General features: G+C 42.4%; 1 long non-coding RNA gene across 4 annotated transcripts in view; it reads left to right on the top strand.

Moving 5' to 3' along the window:
• The window catches only part of LOC126064744 (uncharacterized), a 269,535-nt gene extending 256,734 nt beyond the window's left edge, over window positions 1-12,801 (top strand). For all 4 annotated transcript variants that reach the window (XR_007514627.1, XR_007514620.1, XR_007514626.1 and 1 more), the window contains 3 exons: window positions 8,859-8,996; window positions 10,201-10,466; window positions 12,448-12,801. This is a non-coding gene — a long non-coding RNA (uncharacterized LOC126064744). The remainder of the gene's footprint in view (window positions 1-8,858; window positions 8,997-10,200; window positions 10,467-12,447) is intronic.
• Window positions 12,802-13,337: the final 536 nt, after the last annotated feature.

The following is a 13,337-nucleotide window of genomic DNA, read 5'->3' as shown; positions in this document are numbered from 1 at the left end:
GTAAACTGCACTCTACGGGGGAATGCAGTGAGTACCACATGTTGAAGGGACAAGTTTGACATGATTCACTAAGTGTTAGGCTAGTCCCTTACATGCATTGCATCATGTAACCTGTTATACTATTGTAACTCCCAGTTTACAGGCAAGGGAACTAAGGTAGAGAGAGGTTAAGTCATGTGTCCATGGTCACACAGTTCAGAAGCTAGGGAGGTAGGATTTAACTCGGGGTCTAACTCAGTAAATTCTCACCCCTGGTTATGTATTAGACTCAACTGGGAAGCTTAGAAAACTAATATATACGTGCATAAATATTTACATATCTACATGTGCCTAGACCCCAGCCCCAGAAATGCTGATTTAATTAGTAGCCTGGGGTACAGCCTTGGCATCGCCATTTTTAACAAAGCTTCTCGTATGATTCTAGGGTGCAGCTAGGGTGAGAACCATTGGCTTAACTCCTAAGGCACAGTAATTTTTCCAATTTAAAGTACCAGAAAGTGCTTCCCAAACCACATTTGAGAAACAGGAAGTTTCTGGACAGGTTTGGTAAATTTTTAATCACTTCCCTCACTCTTTTCAGTGTACTAGCATTTCTACTCTTCTGTGGCTGAGAGTGCTCAGAGGAAAGAACTGTTATCACAAATTCCAATGGAAGAAAGAGAGCTGTAAAGATCTTTCAGGATCCTCACTTTTCTAATCTTGTTCATCAGTGGGAAACCCTCCCTGACTGACCACCATCTCTGGAGGGAATTAGGGCTGATGGTCTGTCCCTTCCTCCTTGTTGGTGATCTCCTCTTGGGCCACCTGAACTTTGCTTGAATTTCTGTGGCCCACTGGGTTATCACAGGGAACAGTTCATAGTCCTTTGGGGGCCCAGAACAGCAGCCTGTGTCCTGGCGGTCTTTTGACTTAGGACGACATGCCCTTGGAAATAGATCAAGCCATTGCCACAGGCCCATGTAGCTACTGCCACTTGGCCTCCACGATACTGTACAAGTCACTTCCAATGAAAGTCCCCAGTGAGGGTGGTCAGGCCCTGGCTTTCTCGGGAACTGGCCTTCAGCGGGCACTAGGGCAGTGTCTGCTGGTTATTTATGTCCTTTGACATTTCTAAGCACATTTTTTTCCCTGTGCTTCAAAGGAAGATTTTGAAAAACCAAATGTTTTCATTTGGAAGGCAGTATTTCCAAATCTTGGAAGGTTATTAAGCAGAACGTACTCTTGGGGATTAGAGGTAATTTCCCATTAGATTGGCAAGTTGCTTTAGGCCTCAACATATCTATTAGGAAATATCTTGGAGTTGAAAAACAATATGCATAGTATTTTCCTTTTGTTTTTAAATAATTGATGTAAGGATACACAAGAAATAGTAACATGCTTGTCAGTTGAGATTAAAGTGGGAAGTGTAAGACATATTTTCACTTTCTATTCTCCTCTAATAACAATAATGGCTACAACTTCGACTCACCCAAAAACCACAGCCGTCAAGTTGATTCTGACTCAAAACAACGCTACAGGACACAGCAGAACTGCCCCATGGGTTTTCCAAGGAGCAGCTGGTGGATTCGAACTACCAACATTTTGGTTAGCAGATGAATGCTTAACCACTGTGTCACTAAAGCTCCAACAACATTGACAGCTAAGACATATTGAACACTTTGTGTTTGACTATATATTATTTCCCTTATTGCATTATCATTTACTGTTCACAATAACCTTATATGGTAAGTAGTACTGTGCCAGTTTGGATGCATTTAGCTTCTGCAAGTAACAGAAGACAGGCTTAAACAACAAAGGAGTTTATTATATTGTAAAATATTCCATGGCAGGATGTCTCCAGGGGTGATAAATTTAAAGGCATCAGGACCAATATTTCCGTCTTTTTGCTCTGCCATCAACATAGCAGCTGGTCCTAAGCAAAGTCCACACGTGGCGACATCCAGTCTCTTCCTCCATGTGTCTCTCGTTATAAACCTTTCCCAGAAGCACCCACTCCCCAAGACAGTGCACACAATTGATTCATATGCCCATGCCTCAACCAACCATTACAAGGAGAAAGAGACAGCCTCGTTGGGAAGGGACAGAAATGTTGGGCTTCTAGGACAATTAAGGTTCACTGTGTTCCCAGAAGGATATAGATGAGGAAGATGAACAAATGGATAAAATCAGAGTTGGGGGCATGAGAGCAGGTTTGAGCCAGAGGAAAAGCATTTTCAAGCCCCTGCCCAGTCAAGGCTATCAACTAAAAGTCGTTTTAAGAGGTTTGCACTCATACTTATCATAGCTGCTCCAGGCCCCCTAGCCAAAAAACCAAACCAAACCCAGTGCCATTGAGTTGATTCCAACTCATAGTGACCCTATAGGACAGAGCAGAACTGCCCCATAGAGTTTCCAAGAAGCGCCTGGTGGACTCGAACTGCCGACCGTTTGGTTAGCACCCATAGCACTTAACCACTAAGCCACCAGGGTTTCCCCAGGCCCTCTTAAGGACCATAAAAAACAAAACAAAACAAAACAAAGCCCATTGCCGTTGAGTCGATTCTGACTCATAGCGACCCTATAGGACAGAGTGGAACTGCCCCATAGAGTTTCCAAGGAGCACCTGGTGGATTCAAACTGCCAACTTTTTGGTTAGCAGCCAAAGCTCTGAACCACTTCGCCACCAGGGGTTCCTTAAGGACCATAGGCCAGATAATTTGTCCCCTTACCCTTGTCACCGGGACCAGAATTCTGTTACAAATAAGGAAGAGGGGAATGAGACCCCAAATATCTGCTATATTATTATTATCCAAATTTTTACAGATAAGAAACTTGAAGCTAAGGGAGGTCTACCAAATTACTCAAGGGCACATGATTAATATGTAATAGAGTTGAGCCTTGACATCAAATCTGCAAACCCTAAGGCCCATACTTTTAACCACTATGCTAAACTCTCTATTGTGTATAGTTGTGTTCTCTCTCTCTCTCTTTCTCTGTCTTTATGTATGTGTGTGTTTAACAGCAAGCATGTATTGCTTTAATAATAATAAAAAAAATTTAAAAAAGAATTGTGCTTGCAGGGTTCAATTAGTTTGAACTATGGCTCTAGGCTTAAACTATTTGGACTTAATTTTTCTTTTTATATCTAGATGAGGGAGCTCATGTGAGCTAAGATCTTTTCTAGCCCTAAAATCCCATAAGTGCATGATTCTCTTATGAAAAAAAAAAATTCAAAGTAGATATTTAAAAAATAAAGTTTCAGTCATTCAAATAATAATGTCCTCCAGAAATACTGGGTAGAAGTTTTAGGAACAAATGTTACTCTTTCTAAAAGATGCACCTGCTTATTCACTACTGGGGCAGATGGTGAAGTCTAAACCTTCAGCATTAGAAGTTTGGTCCTGCTATGCTAAGATGGCCTTTCTTATCTCTTCTATCTATCATGGTACTATCTGTTCCAACGACTCCGTTCACCCAGGCAGGAATATGCCAAGAAGCCCATCTGCCAATGGCTGTGAGCTGACAGCTGTCCCATAGTACCCTCCAGGAGCCTTGATTTCCTGAGTATGGAAGGACAACACACATGAGCAGGAACTTCTGGGAAATAGTCCCTCTAGAACCAATGTATAGTTACTGCCTCCCTGTGACCTCCAGCTGAGGCCATGCTTCTTAAAATGACTTCCAAGGACTCCGAGTATGAAAGTAAAGACAAAAACTTGCCCACCCAGCATTAATGGAAAGAGTAAAGGTGTAGGCAGAAGGAGAGACAAAGGGTAAAGGACAAGGAGGAATATTTTGGTAAGAGGAAAGGTCTTACGGTTTTATTCAGACCAATATGAGAATATGAAACTGAAATGCTAGACATCTGCAAAAATACTACCTTTTGCTGAAGAACTTTTCAAGTTGAAATATCTGCTAACTTTCCCATTCGAATTAACATTATAACACTGTCCAGCCATTCTCCTTAAGTTCTGGAAAAGCTGAACCATGTTAACTGATAGCAAAGATGTCTTCAGAATCTCCATTTATTCCAGAGCTAGATACACATTGCCTCTGTGCCAAAAATAACCATAAAATCAAGTAATTAATAGTGGGTTACAAGCAAAACTTTGTGTACACACTATTGAATTAATTTGCCTCCTGGATGTTAGAGCTAATGGGAGTTAGGACCATATCCCAAGAGTTATCCATGTCTGTTCATCCTGCCAGTTATTATTGTGATCTGAGAGGAGGCCCTGTGCATGGAGAGGGAATTGAAACAACAACAAAAAAATAAAAACAGCAACAACAATAAAAACCACACACACAGTAGCAGCTCCCAATAAAGTCATTACTAAAAGTGCAATTTAGAGAGATGATTCCCTCACATCCTCTCTCTGGCAAAGAAGGGGAAAGGTCCCTTTTTCCTGGTGACTGTGAAGGTTCTATGCACTTTCCATGAGAGTTGAGCTAGGCTTCCAACCCTGTACCCTGAGCCAGGCCCAGCTCATCTGAGATATATTTTGCAATAACAGATAATAATACTTGTGTCTGAATTGATTCATGAATAAGTCATTCCAAGAAACTTAAGCAAACGTGCTTTTGGATTAAATTATCCAAATCATTGCTTTTATGTCCATTTTTCTTCCCAGTATGAATAAAGACAAAACTTTTTAGGTGATAGAAGAAATATAACATGCACCACATTGTCACCAAGTCCTATCCCAGCCTAGTATGTGTCCACATTCTCTTGGACTGGTCCAGACTTTGGATCCTGTCCCTCTTTGAAAGTCATGTCCCGTGACACATGTCAAGTCCTCCTTCTGTCAAACCACAGTGGTCTTTCAAAGACTCTGAGGAGGCAGCTGACACCCAGAAGGCTCTTTTGAATTGCAGAATTCCAGGCACTCACACCTCTCTTAATACAGCAACAAAGACAGGGTGGCTGCCTCACAGCCTCGGATGTGCTGGTACAGCTGTGAAGGAGCTAACTTGGGCAGCCATAGATCATGGCGGCTTTGTCTGAGATTCTCTCAGAATAGCTTTCCATCAGGAGACTCTTAGCATCTCTCAAAACAAACTTAGGAAGTAGAAGGGACGCAAACTTAAACAGTTGCTTTAAAGAAAGATATCATTTGAATCGCTGGGTTTTGATACACGGCTATGGTGTGCGAAACTGATCATTGCTGGTTTATGAAGAGCTTGATGTAGAAAGAGCAGCAGATTTGCAGTTGGAGAGATTTGCACTCTAGTTCCTGCTTTGTCCACAGCTAGCAAGTCACTTAGCTTCTTTGACCTTGATTTCCTCATCTGTAAAATGAGAGGGTTTGGCCAGATGATCTTTGACCTAACGATTCTATGAAAAGTGAATGTTGGAAGCACATGCTCACCTTCTCCAATTACGAGCTGTGAGTATGTGACTGGACCAAATGGCACTAACTGTCAAAACGTTTTAGGCTGAAGGGGAAGCATCTGAAATGGGACAAGGGCCCCTCATGTTGAAACCTGGAGCTGTTCAAGTCTTTAAGGCCCGGGCCAACTTTTGCTTCTGCCTCCCACCCCTATTGGCATTAGCTGTACCAGGAGGGACTCACATAAGTACAAAAGACCTAAAATTAATAACATTTGGATAAGTAGGTAGCTTTACGAACAGTTATAAATCAGATGTTTGCAAGACAAAATTTAACTTTATTTTCTGTAACAAATCTCAAAGTGTTATCTAGCTCATATTCTCACAGATAACCCAATAGCTTCCAGTTCACAGCTATCTCTTTTGGGTAAATATTGGGTTAAATCAGAGTTCAGGCCTCCTACCTCTCTTCTCATAGAAACTACCTTCTACCTTCCCTTCACCTAAAATGGTTTCTGGGAACATGGAGAAGCTTATTCTGCTTGCACATGGCAGTTGAGAGAGGGGTCCTTCGTGGGAACTGTCCTCTAAGATGTGCCTTGCCCTACCTGGTCACTGGGCAACATGCACTGATTTCCACCAAATGTAGTCAATACCATCTGGAATTTTAGGACATAAGGTTGACATCTGGCACTTTGTCGTTGATTCTGAATTTGAGGTCCTACACTTTAGTGGATTCCCCCACGTGTCTGTCAGTTTGTCCTACTGTGGGGGCTTGTGTGTTGCCGGGCAATGAATAAGAAAGACTGGAGAAGAATTGATGCCTTTGAATTGTGGTGTTGGCACAGAATATTGAATATACTATGGACTGCCAAAAGAATGAACAAATCCGTCTTGGAAGAAGTACAACCAGAATGCTTCTTAGGGGCAAAGATGGCAAGACTACATCTCACATACTTTGGACGTGTTATCAGGAGAGATCTGTCACTGGAGAAGGACATCATGCTTGGTGAAGTAGAGGGTCAGCGAAAAAGAGGAAGACCCTCAACAAGATGGATTGACACAGTGGCTGCAACAATGGGCACAAACAACAACAATTGTAAAGATGGCGTAGGACTGGGCACTGATTCGTTCTGTTGTGCATAGGGTTGCTGTGAGTCAGAATCGACTCAGTGGCACCTAACAACAACAACACTAAAGTGGATTAATTTCTTTCAACTCCAGGCCTTGTTTGGTCCTCCAGCCTTTTAGTACACAACCACCAGCTGAGGCAGGTAGGAAATTCTGAATCTCCTACATGCCCCCCAGACCTTGGGGAATCAGCAGCACTATATTGGCTCTCGCTATGTCTCAGATTCTGCCATGTTACAATTTTTAATCTAGTTCAGCCTTCTCCATCCAATCCCACGTTAGTGTAGGGCACCTGGTGGGCTGTCTCCTCCCAGACTTTTAAACAGGAAGATTGGCCCAAGCCCTCTGCTGCCCTGGCTCCTTGTGAAAGAATGCAGTGATTGATTAGTGATGACTGGCATGGATGGGGAAGATGGAAGTAGTTACCCTCATGTTCCATATCTTCATTCTCCATCATAGCTTCTGCTGTCACAAAACAGTAGCTCTTGTCTTTGAATTGACACCCTTTCCCAAATGAGACTGGTATATACAATGGATGTGAACTCTACCAGTGGTTCTCAAACATTAGCATGCAAATAATCACCAGGAAGGCTTGTTAAAACACAGATTGCTGTGCCCTACCCCAAGTTTCTAATTCTGTAGGTCTGGGGAGGAGCCTGAGAATTTGTATTTCTAACAAACTCTCAGGTGATGCTGATGCTGTTTGTTGGTCCTGGGGCCACATTGACCTAGAATCTCCAGCTCTGGTGCTATGTACAGGCCAGGGTGAAAGCAATGTACATTCTGTGTACATTTTTGTCCTTGGAAACCTGAAGACACGTAGCCTTTTAATCTGAGAGATGTTATTGAGGTATGAATTCAATCCAAAACCAAAGTTTTTGCTATCAAGTCAAACTGACTCATGGCAACCTCACGTATTACAGAGCAGAACTGCTCCTCACATGCGGTTTTCTTGGCTGTAATCTTTACAGAAACAGGTCACCACCACTTCCTTCTGTGGCGTTGCTGGATGGATTTGAACAGCCAACCTTTAGGTTAATAGCCAATTGCAAAGCAAAATTAATGGATGAATTACCAATTTATAGCATCACATTGCCTATTTTCTCATGATTTCTATACTTTTTCTAGGTTGCTAACCAAGACCAACATTACAGTGACAGTAGTTACACCCAAAATGAGATTTGAAGGTCACTAATTTTTTTTTTTAAAGGGTTTTCACTAGTTGCGTATGTGTCTAAAATACCTAGATTAGCTTTGAGTTCAGATGCCAGTCCCTCCAGGCTCTGTGCTCTCAGGAGGGGGAAGCAAGTATCCAAACCCAAACCTGCTGCCCTCAAGTTGATTCGAACTCATAGCGACAGACACTACAGGACAGAGTAGAACTGCCCCAAAGGGTTTCTAATGAACGCCTGGTGGATTTGAACTGCCGACCTTTTGGTTAGCAGCTGTAGCTCTTAACCACTATGGCACCAGGGTTTCCAAAGCAAGTATAAGCAGGGCAAAACTGTCTATGGCACAGGCTTTACATAGTCACTTTTTACTTGTATTGTTTCCTGTCCACTACCTTCTATGTTTCAAATGCAAACTATTGAATCTTTTTTTAATTAACAACTTTATTTAGATATTGTTATGAATTGAATTGTGTTCCCCGCCCCTCCCCCCCACCCTGAAAAAGAATAGTTATGCTGAAGTCCTAACTCCTATACCAATGAATCTGACCCTGTTTGGAAATAGGGTCTCTGAAGACATTATCAGGTAAACATGAGGTCACACATAATCCTATATGACTGGTGTCCTTGTACAAGAGGAGAAGCTGCACTGAGACAGAGATGGAGGGAGGATGCCAGGTGATTCTGCAGCTGTAAGCCAAGAAACACCTGAAGCTACCAGAAGCTAGGAGAGGCATGGAAGAGTTTTTCTCTCAGAGCCCTCAGAAGGAATCAACATGGTTGATACCCTGCTTTGGACTTCTAGCCTCCTGAATTGCAAGACGATAAATCTTGTAAGTCACCCAATTTGCGGTATTTTGTCACGGCAGTACTAGGAAACTAACATGCCTGAGATAAAATTAACTCACTTTAAGCGTGCAATTAAATTGTTTTTAGTATATTTGCAAAGTTGTGCAGCCATAAATACAATCTATTTTTAGAGCATTTTTGTCACCCCTGAGAGATGTCACTCGTCATTTCCACCCTCCCCTGGGCAACCACTAATCTACTGTTTCTATAGATTTGCCTTTACTGGATATTTCATACAAGTGGAATCATACAATGTGTGTTCTATCGTGCCTGGCTTCTTTCACTGAGCACAATGTTTTTGAGGTTCATCTGTGTTGTAGCCAGCATCAGTACTTTGTCAAACACTAACTTCTACTGAGTCTTCCTTTGAAGTATTCACCTCTGACTCTGTATTTCTTCAGTCTAGGCCCTTGCTACTCAAAGTGCAGTCCCTGACCAGTAGCATCAGCATCACCTGGTAGCTTGCCGGGAATGCAGAATCTCAGACTCCATCTGAGGACCTAGTCAGTCAAGATCTGCATTTTAACAACATCCCCAGGGTAAGAAGTACAGCCAGATGCTCCTTAGAAGCAAGGGTGGTGAGACTTGGTCTCATGTACTCTGGACATGTTATCAGAAGGGATCAGTCCTTGAAGGAGAACATCATGCCTGGCAAAGCAGAGGGTCAGTGAAAGAGAGGAAGACCCTCAAAGAGATGGATTGACACAGTGGCTGCAATAATGGGCTCAGGCATAGCAAGGATTTTGAGGATGGCACAGGCTCTGGCAGTGTTTCATTCCGTGCTGTTGTACATAGGGTCTGTATGAGCCAGAAGCAATTCAATAGCCCCTAACAACGTAACAAGCCCTAGAGAGCGCTTCACCTGTCTGCAGATGTTTTACGACAGCTTCCTAAGCTCTCACTGTCTCCGGCCGCCTCACGGCAGCAGCCACCCTGCACACTGCTGCATGTGATCATTCCTAAGATGCCAGTCCAGTTCTTAACTACTTAAGTGGCTTCCTGTTAACTGCTTGAGTAATAAATTCCCATCATTCAAGCGTGATACACAGAGCTTTCTAAAACAGCCTCTCCTCTCCCCACAGGCCCGTCTCAGCTTCAAAACTACAGCACAAACTTTTGGTTCCTGTCTTGCTAGCCCTTTCGCTCCACCCTTATCATACCATGGTCAGCCTCACCTAAAAGCATTTTATTGTGTTGCTCTTCCCTCCATTTGCCTGAATTCTACCCACCCCTCCAAGGAGTGGCTCAGGCATCCTTCCCTGGCTGTCTCACTCCCCACAAGACCTTTCTATTGGTTCGCATTGAACTTCACCTTCTATAAACTTAATACTTATTAAACACCTAATCCCATGGTTACTGTGCTGCCTGTCATAGTAATAACAACAATGACAACAGCAATAATTATAATGATACCAAAGATTGGCATAGCAATTTATGGTTTATTAAGCATCTTAACTTAGAGTAGCCCATTTTGCTAATGTAATATGCATATCTTTTTAATATAAAAATATAAGCTCCTAGATAATAAGGGTTATTTCTTGTAAATCATTGATTTTGTTTACTAGAAGTGCCCTAGCCATATAGTACACATTCCATAAATTTAGCAGGAATGACTAGCTGGCCAGCAGCCATGATGATGAAGTTTCCCTAAAGGGAAGAACTGATTGCAATGGAGCTTACATATGGAAACTGTTAAAAGACAAACGATAATCAAAACATAACTGCTACTACTCTTATTGACAGGTGGCTCAAACAGTTAAGCACTTGGCTACTAACAAAAAAAGGTTGGTGGTTCAAATTCACCCAGAGATACCTCAGAGGAAAGGCCTGGAAAACTACTTCTGAAAGATCACAGCCATTGAAAACCCTACGGAGTGCAGTTCTACTTGAAAAAAACATGGGGTACCCATAAGTTGGAATCAACTTGATGGCAACTGGATTGTTATCGACATTTATTGTTTTACGTATGTCATCTGATGCAATTTCCAGAAGAACTCTAACTCTATGAGGTAGGCACTTATCCATCCCTGAGAAAACCAAGGCTCAAAGAATTTCTGCAACTCCCCAAGGCATACAGCTGTTAAGTGGCAGAGCTAAGATTCAAACCCATGCCTCTCTATTACACTGTCTTTCCATATTGAGAAACTAGTTCCACCGAGAGAGTACTGGGACATGACTGGGATAACTTGGAGATAGTAACTATTTTTCCAAGTCAGGAAGTGTTTCCATGGGCCATATTCCTGTTTTCATTGGAACACTGGTGAGATTTAAAGTCACCCATGAATTTCCTATGTGTCAGAACACTCAAAGGGAACAACCCAACGGATACAGATGGACGCCACCAGCTTCCTTGGCCAAGTTGTTCTAGTTTTTTACTCTTCGTGAACCGCCTAGGTGGGCTGACTACTCTTTCTGAATGTGATACCTTCATTGAAATGGGAGTATTGGAAGTAACGCCACTTGCCATTTCATCTTGGAATGACAAGAAGGATAAAGGAGATTCTCAGATTAGAGTTTTTAGACAGGAGATAAAATAACCCTATCTGCTTAGCTAGCTACCCAGGTGTGATTCATAACGTGTTTCTACTAAGTGCCAATAAGTTTATAATATTATCAGATTACCCAAAGCCTGAAAAATATTTATATCCCTGCTCCATGTTTAAAGTAATTGCTTAGCAATTTTCCCTTCCCCAGGTCACTAGATCAAAAGAACATGAAGACTTCCTACAACTCACAGCTTCAAATATGATTTTCATAAATCTACCCTAAGAATGACGTGGAATGGGGAACTGTAGAAACTTAGAGCCAGGAAAGTGGGTAAGGACAATCCAGTTTGGGAATCTGAAAAGGTTTTCTCAGAGCCTAGCATTTTGTGGAGGTTCTTGACAGCCACCGTAGGCTATGGGCTGAATATTAGTTTTCTACTGCTGTATAAAAAAGTACCATGAACTTAGTGGCTTAAAATAACACGCATTTATTAGCTCACAGTTCTGTAGGTCAGAAGTCTGGTACGGCGTGACTGGGTTCTCTGCTCAGGGTCTCACAAGGCTGAAATCAGGGTGCTGGCCAGACTGAGTTCTCATCTAGAAGCTCTGGGGGAAAGTCCACTTCCAAGCTCATTCTTGTTGCAGCTGTAGAACTGAGGCTTCCTTTGCCCTGTTGGTTGTCAGCATGGGGCTGCTCCCAGTTCCTACAGACTGCTCACATTCCTTGCCTCGTGGCCCCTGTCTCAAGCCAACAATGACATGTTGAATCATTCTTGTGCTTCGAGTTTCTGACTTTCCCTTTGCCATCAGCCAGAGAAAACTCTAGCTTTTAAACAGCTCGTGTAATTAGGTCAGGTCTACCTAAATAATTTTCATATCTCAAGTTCAACAGGTTTGGGATCTTACATCTCCAGAACACCGAGATGAGTGTTTGATTGAATAATTGGGAGAGGGTGTGTGTACCCTAGCAACTAGGAATCTTGGGGGCTATCATAGAATTCTGCCTACCACGGGAGGAATATGGGCACAATGGTTAAACATTCAGCTGCTAACCCAAAGTACGGCAGTTCAAATCCACCAGCCGCTCCTTGAAAACACTATGGGGTGGTTCTACTCTGTCCTGTGGGTTTTCTATGAGTCGAAAATGACTTGATGTCAATGGGGTTTTTGTTTTGTTTGTTTGTTTTCTAGATTACTTCATTTTGGTTCAGTCAGAGTGTGTCTCATCTTGATACGTTTTCTATTTTGTGCCTTGATGTAAATTTTTCAATGAATAGTTTTTTTAGTTTAAATAATGCCTTCATTGTCTGCCTCATGACCTACACTAACTTTCTCGTTTCAGAGATGAGGAGGCTGAAGCCCAAAGACGTTATGGGGTATTAAGGTGGCCCAGATGGGTTCTGTACTCCAGGCCTCTGACTGCTGATCCAATGCTCTTTCCACAACACCATGCTGCTTTACCCTGAGAAGGCTCCCTTCGTAATTTCTCTCTGCTTTCCCTTAGGCTCAGTCTAATCCAAACCAGCATGAATATTTATGTCTGAACTGAGATACCATGAGGAATACTAACTGCTGTTATCAGAAGAAAGAATTAATTTCCTGAAAGGAGAGAGGTATTCCAGGATACTTACTTGCTCCTTTGCTTCCCATAGGATTCTTTCTCTTGCTCTGAGTCTCTCCTTGTGCAAAGTGGATGCTCCTGAACTGGAAATGTGATTTGCAAAGCAAGGAATGTAAGAGGACATTGTGTCCTGTTATCTTTCTCTTAGTTCAGCCTTCGCCATATGCATAGCAGTGGCAGCACCAGCAAGTCACCGTTAATGTATTCCCACTGATCTCAACTCCCCAGGCGTCAATGACTCAACTGTTCCATTGTTTGAAATGTGCCATTAACTCTGCTCCCTGAGGAAACAATGAGGGTGACCCAGGCGGGCAGCTTGAGTACATACATAAGTCTTCTCCAACCTCCAAGTTTTATAGTTACTCTCTAATGGTGTTGCTATTTTCTTCCCTTTAAAACACACAATCCAAAAAAGTCATAAAAATGAAAAATCAACAGTAACCATCGCTCTGTGAAGATTGGGCAAAGGCTATGAAGCCTCATAGCAAGGACAGCGTCTTTCAAGGTTTTTGTATTACAACCCACATCAGGAAATATATGGCACACTGAACTCAATATACAATACTTATGTATACACTAAAAATGGAGCTCCTGGGTGATGCAAATGGTTAATATGCTTGGTTGCTAACCTAAAGGTTGAAGGTTCAATTCTACCCAGAGGTACCACAGAAGAAAGCCCTGGCAACCTACTTCTAAAACATCAGCCTTTGAAAACCCTGTGAAGCACAGTTCTACTCTGACACACATGGTGTCACCATGAGTTGGGGTCGTCA

This window comes from Elephas maximus, chromosome 2, assembly GCF_024166365.1.
Source record: "Elephas maximus indicus isolate mEleMax1 chromosome 2, mEleMax1 primary haplotype, whole genome shotgun sequence".
NCBI lineage: Eukaryota > Metazoa > Chordata > Mammalia > Proboscidea > Elephantidae > Elephas > Elephas maximus.
Note: the sequence above shows the minus strand (reverse complement) of the source record. Positions and strands in the feature narration are given on the sequence as shown.